The 14,934-nt window shown below is 44.6% G+C and overlaps 1 long non-coding RNA gene across 2 annotated transcripts; it reads right to left on the reverse strand.

Moving 5' to 3' along the window:
* Positions 1–597: 597 nt before the first annotated feature.
* LOC130139213 (uncharacterized) lies at positions 598–6,754 on the reverse strand. Of its 2 annotated transcripts, XR_008817411.1 has the most exons (4): positions 6,379–6,752; positions 6,198–6,289; positions 5,750–6,110; positions 598–1,941 (listed from the first exon to the last, which is right to left on the reverse strand). It is a non-coding gene; the product is annotated as an uncharacterized LOC130139213 (long non-coding RNA). The 2 variants fall into 2 exon arrangements; XR_008817410.1 differs by having other exon boundaries at positions 6,198–6,754.
* Between the last annotated feature and the right edge of the window lie 8,180 nt (positions 6,755–14,934).

Here is a 14,934-nt window from a genome sequence, read left to right on the forward strand (position 1 = left end):
CTGGCAAAGGAGCAAAAAGGAAAAGAAAAAAGAAAGAAAAAGAAAGAAAAGAAAAGAAAAAATAAAATATTAAAAAAATTCAAAAAGAGCAATTCCGAAAAGTATCTTCCCCTTTTCAAATTTAGGAATTCACTTTCCTAATTTTATGCATGAATATTTTTTTTAACCGGAAAGTATTTTCGATTAATTAATCATTTTCGGCGAACCAAAACAATGAAAGTTTAAAAAACTAATTCCGGAAAAATATTGTCCCTCAAACAAATGCATCCTATATTAAATTTCTAGTACTATTTATGGTCATTGATAAGCATTATCCTTTTCGAGATCATAAGCACAATCCCTTATCAGCTAACGGTGGTCATGCATGAGGAGTATCAAATTCTGAGAATATAGGAATAGACAATTGGCACTCATGTGCTTGTTTCAGCCCATCAATATCAATGAACCTTGTCTATTGATGAAAGCTCTCATTGATAACTTTTGTAATGTCTACTTCCACCGACTGGCAAGTCATCGATTCCCTTCAAGTTGTTGACTGCTTTGTTCATTGACGATATCTCTGACCAAATTTTGCTGTCATCAAGTGAACTCGCCATGTGTCGATAATATCCGAAAGTTAATTTCTATGTAGACCACGAGTTGGAATATGAGAAGGAGAATATCAGACAGCAACCAAAGACGGAAGATATCAAATAACTTTCCAATTCCTGACTTTTGTTCAACTCTCTCTTATTTTTTCTTTTTTTCGCTATAGACTTTATTGAATTAGGACAACAACATTTCATTCCACTCCAAAGAGAGAGATATGGGCGCTGAAGATGGAGAACTAGAGGAAGGGGACATACTGATGGCAGTGCGCGATGAGGGAAACCACGGCAGACGGTGATAGGGGTGTAAATTGGAGCGGCAATGGGCCATGACGACTAGGGGTGACAGAGATAGGTGGGGATCGAGTTGAGTTTGGTTGGGGCTATTGAGTGTGGTCGAGAATTTAGAATGTAGATAGGGGCATTTTTGGAAGAAAAATGACTTTTTTTAATGATGAATATGATTTACTTGTTAAAATGCTTGCTTTGGATTTATGACATTGTTTAATAAAGTAATTCTAGTGTACTTCGTACTCTCCTCTGGAACTCCTCTCTCTCAACTGCACAGCATTTCCCTACCAATGGTAGTTTAGTCCCATTACATACAAACCCCAACTCATACTCTCCGTTACAACTTGCATCCAGAATGTAGAAGATATGGAAGTGAGCCTGCACAACAAACCCTAATTTGCCCCCTGGGTTTGTCTTTTTCTTCCGCCTTCCCTGAGGTCTGCACTGAGAACACATTTCCTGGGTTTTCCATCTTTGCTAGGGTGAAGCTGTGTCCTCCACGTTCACAGGTTATTATCTGCGTATTTCTTTATTCCTGCATCGGTTTAGTTTCAACACAAAGCAAAATGGGAGATGCCCACTCTAATGGTTGAGGTCGGTACTTCAGATTACTTGGGATTTCTCGTTTTCTTCCGGCATATATTTCATAATGGGAGATGACTGGGACCAAGACAGACGAATGGCTGCCCTGTGTAGAAGATTGGAACCTTTGTGGCCAGGTAGGAAAAAAGCGGTGCTAGATAAAGTGGTGACTGAGGAAAAATTGATAGAATGTCAACGTACCTAGCTTGGCCGACCGTATTGCTGCCCTAGTGTGAACTTCCAAGCCTTCCAATCTACAATGAAAAAGGCATGGAAATCTGAAGTGTTGTATTCAAGCACCTCCAGCCTGGGCTATTTTCCTTTGAATTTCCATCGATTGAGGAGAAAAACAGAATATTCGGCTCTGGGCCTTGGTCTTTCTCGAGCTATCTCCTAGTGCTCAAAGAGTGGTAGCCGAGTACACCTCCTCACAGCATTTATTTTGACTCGTGTTCGTTTTGGATGCAAATACATGGGCTGCCTATAGAAGGAAGAACAGAAGAAGCCATTAGGAGTATTGCAGAAAATATTGGGGTGGTGTCTGAGGTGAAAATAGGAACAAAAGGCTATGCTGCAATCACAATTGAGAGAGCAAGGGTAGTATTAAAACTAAATACCCCTCTTTTATCGGGCATCCTTTCAAGGTTTAAGGGGAGGGAGCATTGGCTGGGTTTAAAGTACGAGAGATTGCCACACTTCTGTTACTCTTGTGGAAGAATTGGCCACTATGCTAAGAATTGTGAGCAGGTACCCTATGATGAAAATTTCTTTGCCTCGAATAACAAGATCCTATATGGTTCTTGGTTGAAAGCTGAGTCTAATGCCAATAGCCCTTTCTGGAAAGCTTTTTATGGGGAAATTTCTTAGGAGGAAGGAGACAAGGAGATGATACTAGAAACTCCAGTTTACTCGGGACAGTTAGTAACTTTTCAGAGGGTTGCTATGGATTCCCTGGGCCTGACCATCGAGGTGCAAGAGGAGAGGGGCAAAAGGAAAGTTATGGAGGAGATTATACATTCCCATTGATCACAAAAGAGCTGACAGTAAATGAAGCCTCTGCAATATCTCCCACGCTGTCTTTAGAGCCCCCTTCAATGCAGGATGTAGAGAACCTCATACAAAGGAAAAACCGCAAGAAAGGGACTAGACAATCTAAGAAAATGTGTAGATACAACCCGTATGACAGGCATAACTCAAACAAGTCTTTGTTAAATGATTCTCAGCTTCTTGATACCCCAATTCTGTTTGCTGGGGAGGATGATAGACGAGCTTTGGTGGCTAGCCCTAATAAGCCACCAAAGCTTATTAGGGCTAATATGTTGGAACTGTCGAGGATTGGGCACACCCTTGACAGTTCACACCCTAAGAGCCCTGTGGCTCAAGAAAGGCTCAATGTGTTGTTTTTAATGGAAACCAATAATCAGGAGATAGTGATTCAAAGGCTGAAAAGGAGACTGAAACTCCAAAACTGTTTTGTAAGAAATCCAGAAGGGATTGGGGGAGGATTGGCCCTGTTATGGAAAGAGTTGATATCGATATCGATATCGGTGAACTTAGCTACTAATGAATTCCTGCATTTAAATGTGGAAGATACCGAGACAAGGAAGCAATTCAGGCTGACTTTTGTGCATACAACAGCAACTTTCCAGGAGAGACTTGCATTATGGGAACAACTCAAATATTTGAGTTCAGCAAATTCCCTTCCATGGGTTTGCTTAGGGGATTTTAATGAGGTGTTATACGACTGGGAGAAGGTAGGGAAACAAATGGCTGAAAATTATCGACTACATGCATTTCGAGATTTCTTAAATGCTTGCGGATTAATGGATATAGAGGATAAAGGCTGCGCCTTCACTTAGTCTAATAACCTAGAAAGGGGAGGAATATTTAAAGAAGAGATTGGATAGGGTGGTTTGCAATATCCAGTGGAGAGTTATGTATCCTGAAGCTGAAGCTTTTGCGCTACCAGCGATAGGGTCTGACCATAGTCCCATTTTGCTGTCACTTGATGTGGAAAAAGTCAAAAGGAAAAAAGCCTTTAAGCTTGAAGCATTTTGGTTGGGTAGAGAGGAATGTGGAAGAATTATAAGGGATATTTGGGAAACCACAAATCTGGAAGCTGGGGACTTAGTGGTCAGGCTAAAGAAAGTGGCAATCGAGTTAACAAAATGGAGTAAGAAGGCATTCCCAAACAGCAAAAAGAGAATTGATGAACTGAAAAATGATCTGCAGGTTCTCATGAACTCTCGGTCCCTCTGGATAGATAGAAACAGGGAGAAGATATTGAAGAGAGAAATTGATGACTTGGGGAGGTAATAGGAGATGTATCGGGGTCTTCGATCACGCATTAATTGGCTGAAATGGGGCAACAAAAATACGAAATATTTTAATGCCACAACGATTCAAAGGCGACAGAGGAACAGAATCTCTATGTCAAAGCAAACGGATGATAGTTGGTGCCGAGATCTAAAAGTTTTACAAAACATGACAGTGAATTTTTTCAAAGATCTATACACAACGGTTGGGCCTCGAAATTTTGAGCCTATCTTGCAGCAATGCCCCTCAATTGTCACCGAGGAAATGAATATGAGTCTAACAGCAGAGATAACTATGGAAGAAGTACATAAGGCAGTTTTCCAGCTTGGAACTTTGAAGGCCCCAGGTCCAGATGGCCTAAATGGCCCAGTTCTATCAACATTATTGGGAGGTAATTAAATTGGGTGTTTACAACAAAGTTAAAACTTTCTTTGATTCTGGGCTTCTCAACCCTGAACTGAACAGAACCCATTTTACCCTAATCCCTAAAACTCAGAATCCGTAAAGACTCGATCAATTTCGCCCTATAAACCTATGTAATATTGCATACAAAATCATCTTAAAGGTGATGGCCAATAGATTGAAACCATTGCTCCCTGATATTATAGAAGTAGAACAAAGTTCCTTTGTGGGAGGGAGGCAAATCCAGGATAATATTCTCATTGTGCAGGAAGTGCTACATCAGTTGCGTGTGAGAAAGAGAAAAAGAAAATTCCAAGTTGTGCTGAAACTGGATATGAAAAAAGCCTATGATAGAGTAGAATGGGATTTCCTGGAGGCGTGTATGAAAAGATTAAGATTTTGTGAAAAGTGGGTGGATAGAGTGATGAAATGTGTAAAAACCGTCTCCTTTAGTGTGAAATTCAATGGCTAGCCACTTCCTTTCTTTCACCCATCAAGAAGAATCAGACAAGGTGACCCTATATCACCTTACTTGTTCATCCTAGTGGCTAATACACATTCGGTTCTGATGAAGAAAGCTGTCAACGAAGGAACAATCAAGGGGATAAAACCGAACAGGTACTGTCCTACCCTCTCGCATCTCTTATTTGTGGACGATTCCATATTTTTCATAGATGGAAAGGTGACGGAATGTGAGAACCTTGCTTCAGTTTTGGGCCATTACTATTTTGCTTCTGGGCAAGAAATTAATTTGACCAAGTCAGGAATTTACTTTAATGCGGGCTGTCCATAGATTTGGAGGTATAACATGGCCAGAATGTTAAGGGTCCTTGAAATCAAGAAAACAGGGAAATACCTAGGGATCCCTTCGGATTGGGGTGAATCAAAAAAATAAATGTTCGCTTGGATAAGCGCCAGAGTGAATATGAAGCTAGAGGGATGGAAGGAAAACCTGATTTCCAAAGCGGTAAAAGAAGTCTTAATCAAGACAGTGGTCCAATCTATACCCCACTATGCTATGTCCATTTTTAAAATCCCAGTATCGATTTGCCAAGCAATTGAGAAAAAAATTGTTGCCTTTTGGTCGAAAAACAGTGAGTCAAGAACTGGACTGCACTGGAGGAATTGGGAGGTTTTGAAAACTCGTAAAGATGAGGGTGGTATGGGGTTTAGGGAGTTGTTATCCTTTAATCGAGCTATGCTCGGGAAACAAGCTTGGAGGCTGTCTCGAAACCCAGCCTCGCTGTGGTGCCAAGCCCTTCAAGGACTGTACTTTCCAAATAGAACCTTTTGGCAAGCAGATAAAGGGTCTCGCCCTTCTTGGGGTTCGCAAAGTATGCTGATGGGGAGAGAATCAATCGCTAATCATGTTCAATGGTCAGTTGGAACGGGAGAAAATATAAATATTCATGAGGATAGATGGCTGAAGAGAGGACTCACAGGGGGACCGGAAAACTTTAAAGAACCAATCAAAGCAGCTGAATTGATCTTACAAGAGAAGAGTAGATGGGATGAACAAACTCTTCATAAAATTTTTGGCGAGCAGATTGTGAATGACATTCTATCAGTACCTTTAAAGACCCAAACTTTACAGGATAAGTTGGTGTGGACAGTCACCAAGTCAGGGGAATTCACAGTGAAGAGTACATACAACTTGTTACCAGCATAAGGGAGAAATCAATCCACAACACAGGCATCGTCATCATTTCAGCCACCCCGCAAGTTGTGGAACGAACTTTTGGCAAATGAAACTCCCCCCCAAAGTCAGAACTTTCCTTTGGAATGTCTGCCAAGACGCCTTGCCAACAAAAGACAATCCATTTAGGCGAAAAGTATTACCAGACCCAAGCTGTCCATTTGGTAACCAAGAAGCGGAGACAATTGAACATCTATTTTTGCTCTACCCCTGGACCGGTCAGATCTGGGAGAAATCTCTTCTCCAAGTTCAGATTTCGAGTTATAGCGTTTCAAGAATGGAGGTTTGGCCACAAAACTTTCTAGAACAACGAAATTACTTACCTTCTTTTGACATGATCACAGTAACTCTCTGGCGCATTTGGAAGGCCAGGAACGACTTCGTTTTCCGGCGACAGATCCCATACCCAAAAGCACTAATTGATTCCACCCTCAACACACTCACCATGTTCAGCATATGGAACCCCCAAAAAACGAACTTTGAAAGCTGTGAACAGAGAGTTACCTCATGCTTGGCTCCCACCGAGTCGCGGTACCCTGAGGATAAACATCGACGGCTTCCTTGTGGAGGGTTCACCGACGGGAGCTATCGCGCGCATAATCCGAGACGAGTCGGGAGTGATTAAAGGAGTGACCAGCATATATCACTTCTTATGGGAAGCAAACGCTCTTATCATAGAAGCCATGTGAATTATTGGGTCGGCTTAAGAAGGCCAGTGCTTCTCATGTGGCTAGGAGTGCAAATCAAGTTGCAGATTGGGTGGCTAAAGCCCAGCGTTTCGGTATCCTCCTCCATAATTGGGTTGTCCATCCCCGCCAAATCCTTTGGGATTTATTATGTCTTGATGCCCCTTTCATTGGGCTCTTATGGTTAAGATCTCGTTTATCCAATAAAACTTGGTTTTTCCGACCAAAAAAAAAAGAGAAGTGTCCACCTAGTCATGTAGATATGGAAAGATGAAAATCTTCTTTCTTTGGGATTTTCTTGGTCAGTTATTTAAAAGGCAATGCCACGTTAAATGTTAAGTAAGGTCTTGTAAAACTTATTAGTACGTAGTAGTCTTACAAATTAAATTATTATTGGTGCGTGATACTATCTAGTATTAGGATGCAAGTCTGTCGTCTCCCACTCTAGTCCCATCATTTCCATTTCCAAGCACGAGATGACGACTCAAAAGCTTGGCCGAACAGGCAAATGGTGGTCGTACACGAACACCTCACGGTGGTGCCTCGTCCTTGCGCTCCTATCCCTAGTGACACTCGTACACATAGCAACGCCCCTTGGTATCGTCAAATTGGCCATGGATGGCCCTAACCAGATTCTGCCCTGTTTCCACGTTGATACGGTCGTTTGCCTAGTTGTTGCTAAACCAGAACAAAAGCTGATCCGGGACACCTCCAGATTGTCGATGTTGCTGATCACTGAGCTGAGTTGCTGATTATCACTAGGATTTACTAGTGTTGGGGCCAATGTAGGAATGACGAGTGGTCTCGAAACCTAATTCGTGCTTAGTTTCACGTGAGGTATGGACTTTTTTATTTAAGTTTGGTGTTTAAAAATTTTAAAGATAAGGTATTCTTGTTCTTTTAAAAGAAATCATGAGATCGTGATGGAAGATGCCGATTATCGGAAACTGAGGTTAATAAAAAAATAGCTAAGTTATCCTTTAGAACTTATAGTTGCCTTGAATTGAGCTTATAGCTGTTGCTCGTCTTTGCTGGCTAGTTTGATGAGATTGTCGGAATTTTTTCGCTTTCATGTTAGTTTATATCAATTTCACTTCATAATATTTGTGACATCCCGAAATTTCGCCCAATTGGGATTTATGAAATGACTGAGTTTATTAATGTACTTGTAATCGCCTCACCCGGGAACCGATCATTCCCGGAATACTAACCTATAGGGAAAGGCTAATTAGGATTTAAATTGCATTTACGATTAGAGAAATTCGATCGTGAGTCGACTTTCGATCGAGAAAATCGTCGAGGTGACATTTTGAGCCAACAAGGGCCAATCTTAGGATAGTGAAGGGCCGATTCGTCACTGTCACACTAGTGGATCACGGGTGATTCCGTTTGACCACGAAGTGAATTGACGAACGATCCAGAACCTATATCGAACGATCGTGCCCATCGGAACTAGTGATTGATCTTCGCGATTTTATTGATAACCGAGGTCGACACGATCAGAACGAACTTGCACGTGACTTGATTTAGTATCGATCACGAGTCGATTCTCGCGAATTTCCCGAAAGCTGCCCGTTAGTCCGAGATATGCACAAGTTACATTATATAGAATTCAATTATTAAATTGAGACTAAATTGGGCATCGGAAAATTAGGAAGTCACGGCTAGAACGTTAAGACGACGTTGCGGTTGGAACGTTTAATTTTGGATGTGCCCGAATCCTTCAGAAAAATTCATTTTCAGCAAAGAGAATGGGAAAGTGACCATTTTACCCTTGGGAATTTCTAAAGGGCTAGTTTTATGAAGCAAGGGCATTTTGGTAATTTTGCCCCAAAATTTGGAAAAGACACTTTTGCCCTTGGACTTTTTGAGAAATTACAAGATTTCCCTTGGATATTTTGGATAAGATTCGATCTGGGCCGTCGATTTCAAGATAAGATCGAATCTTGGCCGTCGGATGAAAAGTAGAGAGAAGGGCATTTTGGCCATTTGGCAAAAAGTGGTCAGAACTTGAATATTAAGCCAAGACCCATTCTCTCTCCTCTCTCTCCCTCTCCCGATCGCCTCTTCCTCCCGCCGGACCGCCGCCGTGCCGCACCACCGCGCCACGTCGCCGTCACCGCGCATCGCCGCCTCACCGCCTCACCATCATCTCGCCGTTCCCTTTCTCTCTCCCTCTCGGTCTCTCTTGGCCGTGAATCAACCGAGCCGCCCAAGCCACCGCCGCTCGCCGCCGTTCGCCGGTCGCTCGCCGCCGCTCGCAGTACGTCGCCGCCGCCGCAAGCCACCGTCCTTAGTCGCCTGTTTCGCTCTAGTCGCGTGAGTCTAGAGTCAGGTAAGTTCAATCTAAACCTCGCCTAGTTTATCGGGTAAATTTGGACCCGTTTAGACGCGGTTTGATAGAAATTAGGGGTTGAACAAAATATCGGGCCGTAGGATTGAATTCGGGAATTTTTGGAGGAATTTTAGAGGCCGAGTGTTGGCTGTGAAGGGCTGCTCGAGGTACTGTGGTGTGCTGTTGGGTACGTGGCTGGTACCGTTAGGTTCGGCTCGGAATTTTATGAAAATGCCGTGAAGAACCGGAAATGGAATATTGCGATTTTGAGTGTGAAAATGGCAGATTAATGGCTGTGTTATGTGGTTCTATGTGCTGTGATGTGCCGATGGGCGTATGGTTTGTACTGTAAGGTCCGGCTCGGAATTTCGTGAAAGTGTCGTGAAGAGCCGGGAGTGAGATATGGTGATTTTGAGGGCGAAAAAGGCTGATTGATGGCTGTGATGTGTGGTTCTATGTGCTGTGGGGAGCTGTTTGTTGTGTGGTTGGTACTGTTAGGTTCGGCTCGTGATTTTGTGAAAATGCCGTGAAGGGCCTGAACTGATTTGATAACGTTTGGGTGTGGAAAAATGCTAGTTTGTGTGTTGACCGCGTGTTTGCGATATGACTGTGTGGTTGTGCTGTATTGGGTGCAATTGTGTGGATGGAATTAAATGCGAATGTGTGCGAGTGTGAGATTGGGATCGGGCCGAGGCATTATAAGCTCGGATCGCAATCACGTAGGCCTGTCGCATTTGGCGCAGGCTGAGGATTGAGGAAGTGGGAAATGAGATTGGCCCGAGGCATGATCAGCTCGGGTGAGAATAGGATCGGGTCGCGATCATATAGGCCTGTCGCATTTGGCGCAGGCTGAGGAAAGAACGTGTGAATGGGATCAGACCGAGGCGTGTGATGCTCGAGGCGCGATCGTGTGGGCATGAGGCGTGTTTACGCGGGCCGAGGAATGTGATTGAGAACGAGGTGTGTGGTATGGTAAGAGAAAGTGGGATCGGACCGAGGCGTGTGATGCTCGGGGCGCGATCGTGTGGGCCTGAGACGTGTTTACGCGGGCCGAGAAAGTGATTGAGCTAGTGGAGTACGACGAGGAAAGTAAATGAAATTGATGCGATAGTACGTGATCGATACGTGTTTTTGGGTATGGAAATGTGTGTGGTTTGTGGTGCGCAAAGTGTGAAATGAGTGTGAGTTTTGAATGTTGTGAATATGGACTAATGTGCTGATTGCGTGTGCCGAGAGTCCAGGTATGTGTGCTTGTGGATTGTTGTTTGTGGATTGGTTGGTTGCGTGTCTGGATGTGTCTAGTGTCACGCCCCGCACTCCTCGGCGCGCAACATCCCTCGTAAAGGTCGTCGTGTGCGACGTCCCAGACGCAATCGCCGACCCAACAACCAACAAAAAGAGATATAAAGCACATGCGGAAGTAATTAAAACCACCCGTACAATAAAATACACATAATCCAGGATAGCCATACAACAACCAAAGCACGGATAAATATACACTTGTTTTGACATCGGAAACATATACAATATTCATAAACAGCCCACACTCAAAAATCAAAAGCGGGGTACGTGGCTCGGCGATCAACCACTATATCTAGCCAGGGCTCCTCCCAAAACGTTTCAATACGCCCGCCATCCTCGAGTGGGGTCCGAAAAATTGGGTTTCAACAACGGTGAGAATAAATCTCGGCGAGTAATTCCCTAAACCTAAATTAGGCTAAAGTGCACCTCCTGACAGTACTAAATCAACACTCCAAGCAAATCATAATTGACTTAGGCCCTCGGGCCCAAATCCAACACTCACCTTGCCGTGAGGTTAGGCACTTACAATTCAAGCATAAAACATAGGATCCAATCAAGAAGACATGTACACATCATTTGGTCACAACGCATGTCATGCTTATGCTCGTGCTCATACGCGTGCTCACGCCTCATCAATGCATTTTCGTACGCTTGCACTCTAGCATACTTGCCATTTATCAATTTCTCCTCCGACCCGCGTTAAACGCATCGGTCCACCCGCGTAAACGCATCGGGTCTATCACTATCCAACACTTCTGGCCGCGTAAACGCATCGGGCCCGGTGTCTAGCCGCGTAAACGCATCAGGCGCAACACCGATCTCCATATACGGACCGAACCGCGTAAACGCATCGGGTTGGCCGTCTTCCGGCAATCCGGGCATCGTCCGCGTTAAACGCCTCGGGACGGGTTCACTACCCCGCGTAAAACGCATCGGGGTTTATTATGATCACACATTCACAAGCACCAATTTTCATCCGAACCCCGTTAAACGCATCGGGGCATTTTAGGTGATCACAATGCACATGTCACTCGAGCACACTTGTAAATGCACATGCCGTGCCAATGCTCGTGATGCAAACTCATGGCTATAACGTTCACATATGGGCATTCACTTGCACCGCACCACTTACTCAAATCACGATGCAATCATGCGCATTTGCAACACGCATATTCAATTTCATAAATCAACATGCCCAATCAGACAATCAATTCAAATCAGCCATGACATCAACTTGACACACAATCCATGCACAATCCACACAACCGGGATAACAAGAACCCTCGTATTCGAGGCCCGCCAAGCTATTCCATTCTTAGTCCCGCTAAACAAGCAACATGGCATCCTAAAATCAATCACAACAAGGCTCATTTAGCCAGTCAATTGATCAATGCGATCATTCCCGGTAATTGCACAATTAAACTTCAAATTGATCACGCCCGCCTAAATCAAATCCTGTCGTGACCAGCCACTATACCGCAATGTCTAGGCCAATAAATATCTTCAAAATGTCCCATTAAACTCCCCAAACCATCATTCTAATCAGCCACCACAAAGATCAAATGAGGCGCGCACTAAAATCCATATTTAAAGTCCGAACTTACTCCAAACTTGGACCGCTCCGTACCAATCTGTCCAGCCATCTCACGGCACCTCGCGGGTCACTAAATCTCAACTAAATTGTCGCACTAAGCCCGTAAAATAGCCACCAAGACAGCCACCATTCGGTCTCCCGATTTCACCCGCTAAATCCACAATTCCGTCCAAATCACGGCACCTATGCCTCGCCACATCACAGCACACTATAGTCCACTAAACCTCAATTAAATCATCATTCTCGGTCACCAAACGGGCCACAAAAATCAGCCCCTAGCGGCCTCTACTCGGTCCTCAATTTGCACCCGCCAAATTCACATTTTCGCCCAAATTAAGGCGCCTATGTCCAGCCGACTCACAAGACAATACGGGCCTCTAAATCTCAATTAAATCATCACACTAAGCCTCGAAACCAGCCTCTAACAACCTCCACAATTTAACCCCTATAATACCCTAATTAACCCCTAAAACCCATTTAGAAATGCAAATTATCCTAATTAGGGTTTAGGGTCAAACTCACCGGTGTCCTAAGCTTCAAACCGAGCCGAACACGTGGTAATGGCGGGCCGGACAGCGGCGTCCCCGTCGGATCAAGAATGTGCGGCGGCGGCCCGGCTAAAGACAATGGAGCGACTGCGACGGCCTGGGCTAATCCACGGCCTAGAGAGAGGAGAGTAGAGGGGCAACGGCCGAGATGGGGAGAGAGAAATGGAATCCTACTGGATCGGCTGGCGAGGCGACGATCTCACGCCTGAATAGTGAGACGCTGCAAGGAAATTTTCTGGGCTGAAGCGGCCTTCCACGGCCAAAAACAAAGAGGAAGAGAGAGTGTGGAAGGGGGCCTACGGGTTGGAAGGGAGAGTGGGGCCGACCTGGGCCGAGGTGAGAGGAACGGCGGCTCACTACGGCGGCACCCGTAGACGTGCGCACAAAGCCGCTCTACGAAGACGCACGGCTACCGAGAAAGGGGGGACGAATCGGTGGTGACGGGCAGCAAGGCGACGGCCGGGACGATGGCGGCGACGTCTAGGTGTCGGGGCGTGTTCTGGGGGCCGGCCGGACGTGACCGGACGACGGGCTGGGACTCGCCTGATGCGGCGGCGGCCGAGCTCGCTGCGGCACGGGAGTAGAGGAAGGCAAATAGCCGGAGCTTGAGCTCGCCTGGCGGCGGCGGCGCGACGACGCTGGGCGAGGGAGGACGGCGCGGCCTGGCGGCGAGCCATGGGCGTCAGCGGAGCTGGATGGGTGGTCGAGCAAGCCGGGCGAAAGGGAAAGGTAGAACGGCGGTAACCAAAGTAGTTCGGGGAAGGAAGAAGGAAGAAGAAGAAGAGAAAGAAAGAAGAAAAGAAAAAAGAAAGAAGGAAAAGAAACGAAGAGAGAGAGAGAGAGCAGGTGGGAGTGGGTGAACTGAGGGGACGTGGGCAGGGGGAGACGTGCGCGGAGAGGACATGCGCGGCAGAGGAGAGAGAGAGAGAGAGAGAGAGAGAGAGAGAGAGAGAGAGAGAGAGAGAGAGAGAGAGAATAAAAGAAAATATTTGAACATTCAAATATTAATCGCGATCCGATGGCCCAAATTAAAAACCGAAAGTGGTCTACGGGTCCAAAATAAGCCTCGCACATAAAAAGGGACAAAGGCCAAATTAATTAGACCAAATCATAACGAGGGAGGTCTACTAGTCCAAATTCGCACGTGGTCAAAAACTCCCATTTTTCCATCATTCCTGATAATCTCAACGCTGGTCACAACAATATCGACACCGTCCAATTTATTTTGTCCCGAAACTCCCGGAAATCGACTGCCAAGTTCGGGACCCAAATAACGGCCAAATTTGATCGAGTGCGATTCTAGCGAAATCTCTAATTTAAAAATAATAACCGAGAGTGATCAGTTCTCGGGCGAGATTTTACTATAAGCACACTGACAAATTACACGTTTTATAAATCCCAAAAATGGGCCGAAATTCGGAATGTCACATCTAGAATTACGTGGTAGCTTAGGTAGGGTTTAGGATGCAACTTATTGAGAAGTGTCTCATGGTTGTTTCAACCAAACCATTTCAGAGCACCCGCCTGAGCCATGAATCTACCGCAGCTGCCGCAGCAGCGTTTTGGGGATCTCGGTGCACACCGAGCATTCAGGAGTAGAATATACCTAGGCTGCTAATTCCTTTTGAGGTCGAGGACGCTATCCGTAGAAGCCAGTTGGTGTGCGTATATTATAGGTTTGATATTAAATTAGTGAGTGCTTGATGTAAATAGTTGGTGGTGTAATCAGGAAATCCGTTTGGGGTGTGTATTATCAGTTGATGTAAATTTGATGAGTGTTGAAAGTATTTGGTTGTAAGGAATTGGATGTTGTATATTTATATATCGAGGTATAGTATTCTGTTTGGTGGTTTAGTTGTTTGCTTCTCCCTGGTTCTCCAATATTATTGTCCGGGATAATATGATCTGTTTTCGCCGCGAATTTACTCTGATGGAATCTTTGGGTCGGCGACGATTTTCTGGGACGTCGCACTGATTCGACCTGAGTAAGGATTGCGCACGCTCGATGGAGTTCGGGGCATGACAATATTAATTGGGTCACTCATTTTGCATCACGTTAATTTCCAAGAAATTTGTCATATATTCGTATTTTGGATTTGTTATCATATTTCATGTCACGTCTGCACGTAGTTTTATACGGTGATTTGCATATCATACTTGCATAATTACGTGCTAGATGCTGATGTTAGATTGACCTGCTGGATTTTCATCTAAAGTTCATATTTATGGCATGTTAACAAGTCACACACTTCGATTACTTAGGAATTCTGCATATGGGAATCACTTCTTGAATATTTGCATAACTAGAAAAAATTATATTGCATATCTCATTGCGTTCGCCTTTGCATCTTTAAGCATGTAGATACTTTTTCACATCTTTGCATATTAAGATAGGATTTCATGCTTTATCTGTACCATGATAATTGGCATGTTAGAAAATTAGACTTCTCATGAATAGATGTATTAATAGCTTTCCTTGGCTGTATTTTCATTCCAAATGTGCATGTGTGCACGTCCAAAAAGTCGAAAAATGGGAAAATCCCGTTGATTCACCCAATCTCCTCCGGCCGAAATTTGCTATAGGGAGGATCAATT

This window comes from Syzygium oleosum, unplaced genomic scaffold (genome assembly GCF_021117445.2).
Source record: "Syzygium oleosum isolate NSW1041296 unplaced genomic scaffold, Sole_v2.1 Sole_v2.11, whole genome shotgun sequence".
Lineage (NCBI taxonomy): Eukaryota > Viridiplantae > Streptophyta > Magnoliopsida > Myrtales > Myrtaceae > Syzygium > Syzygium oleosum.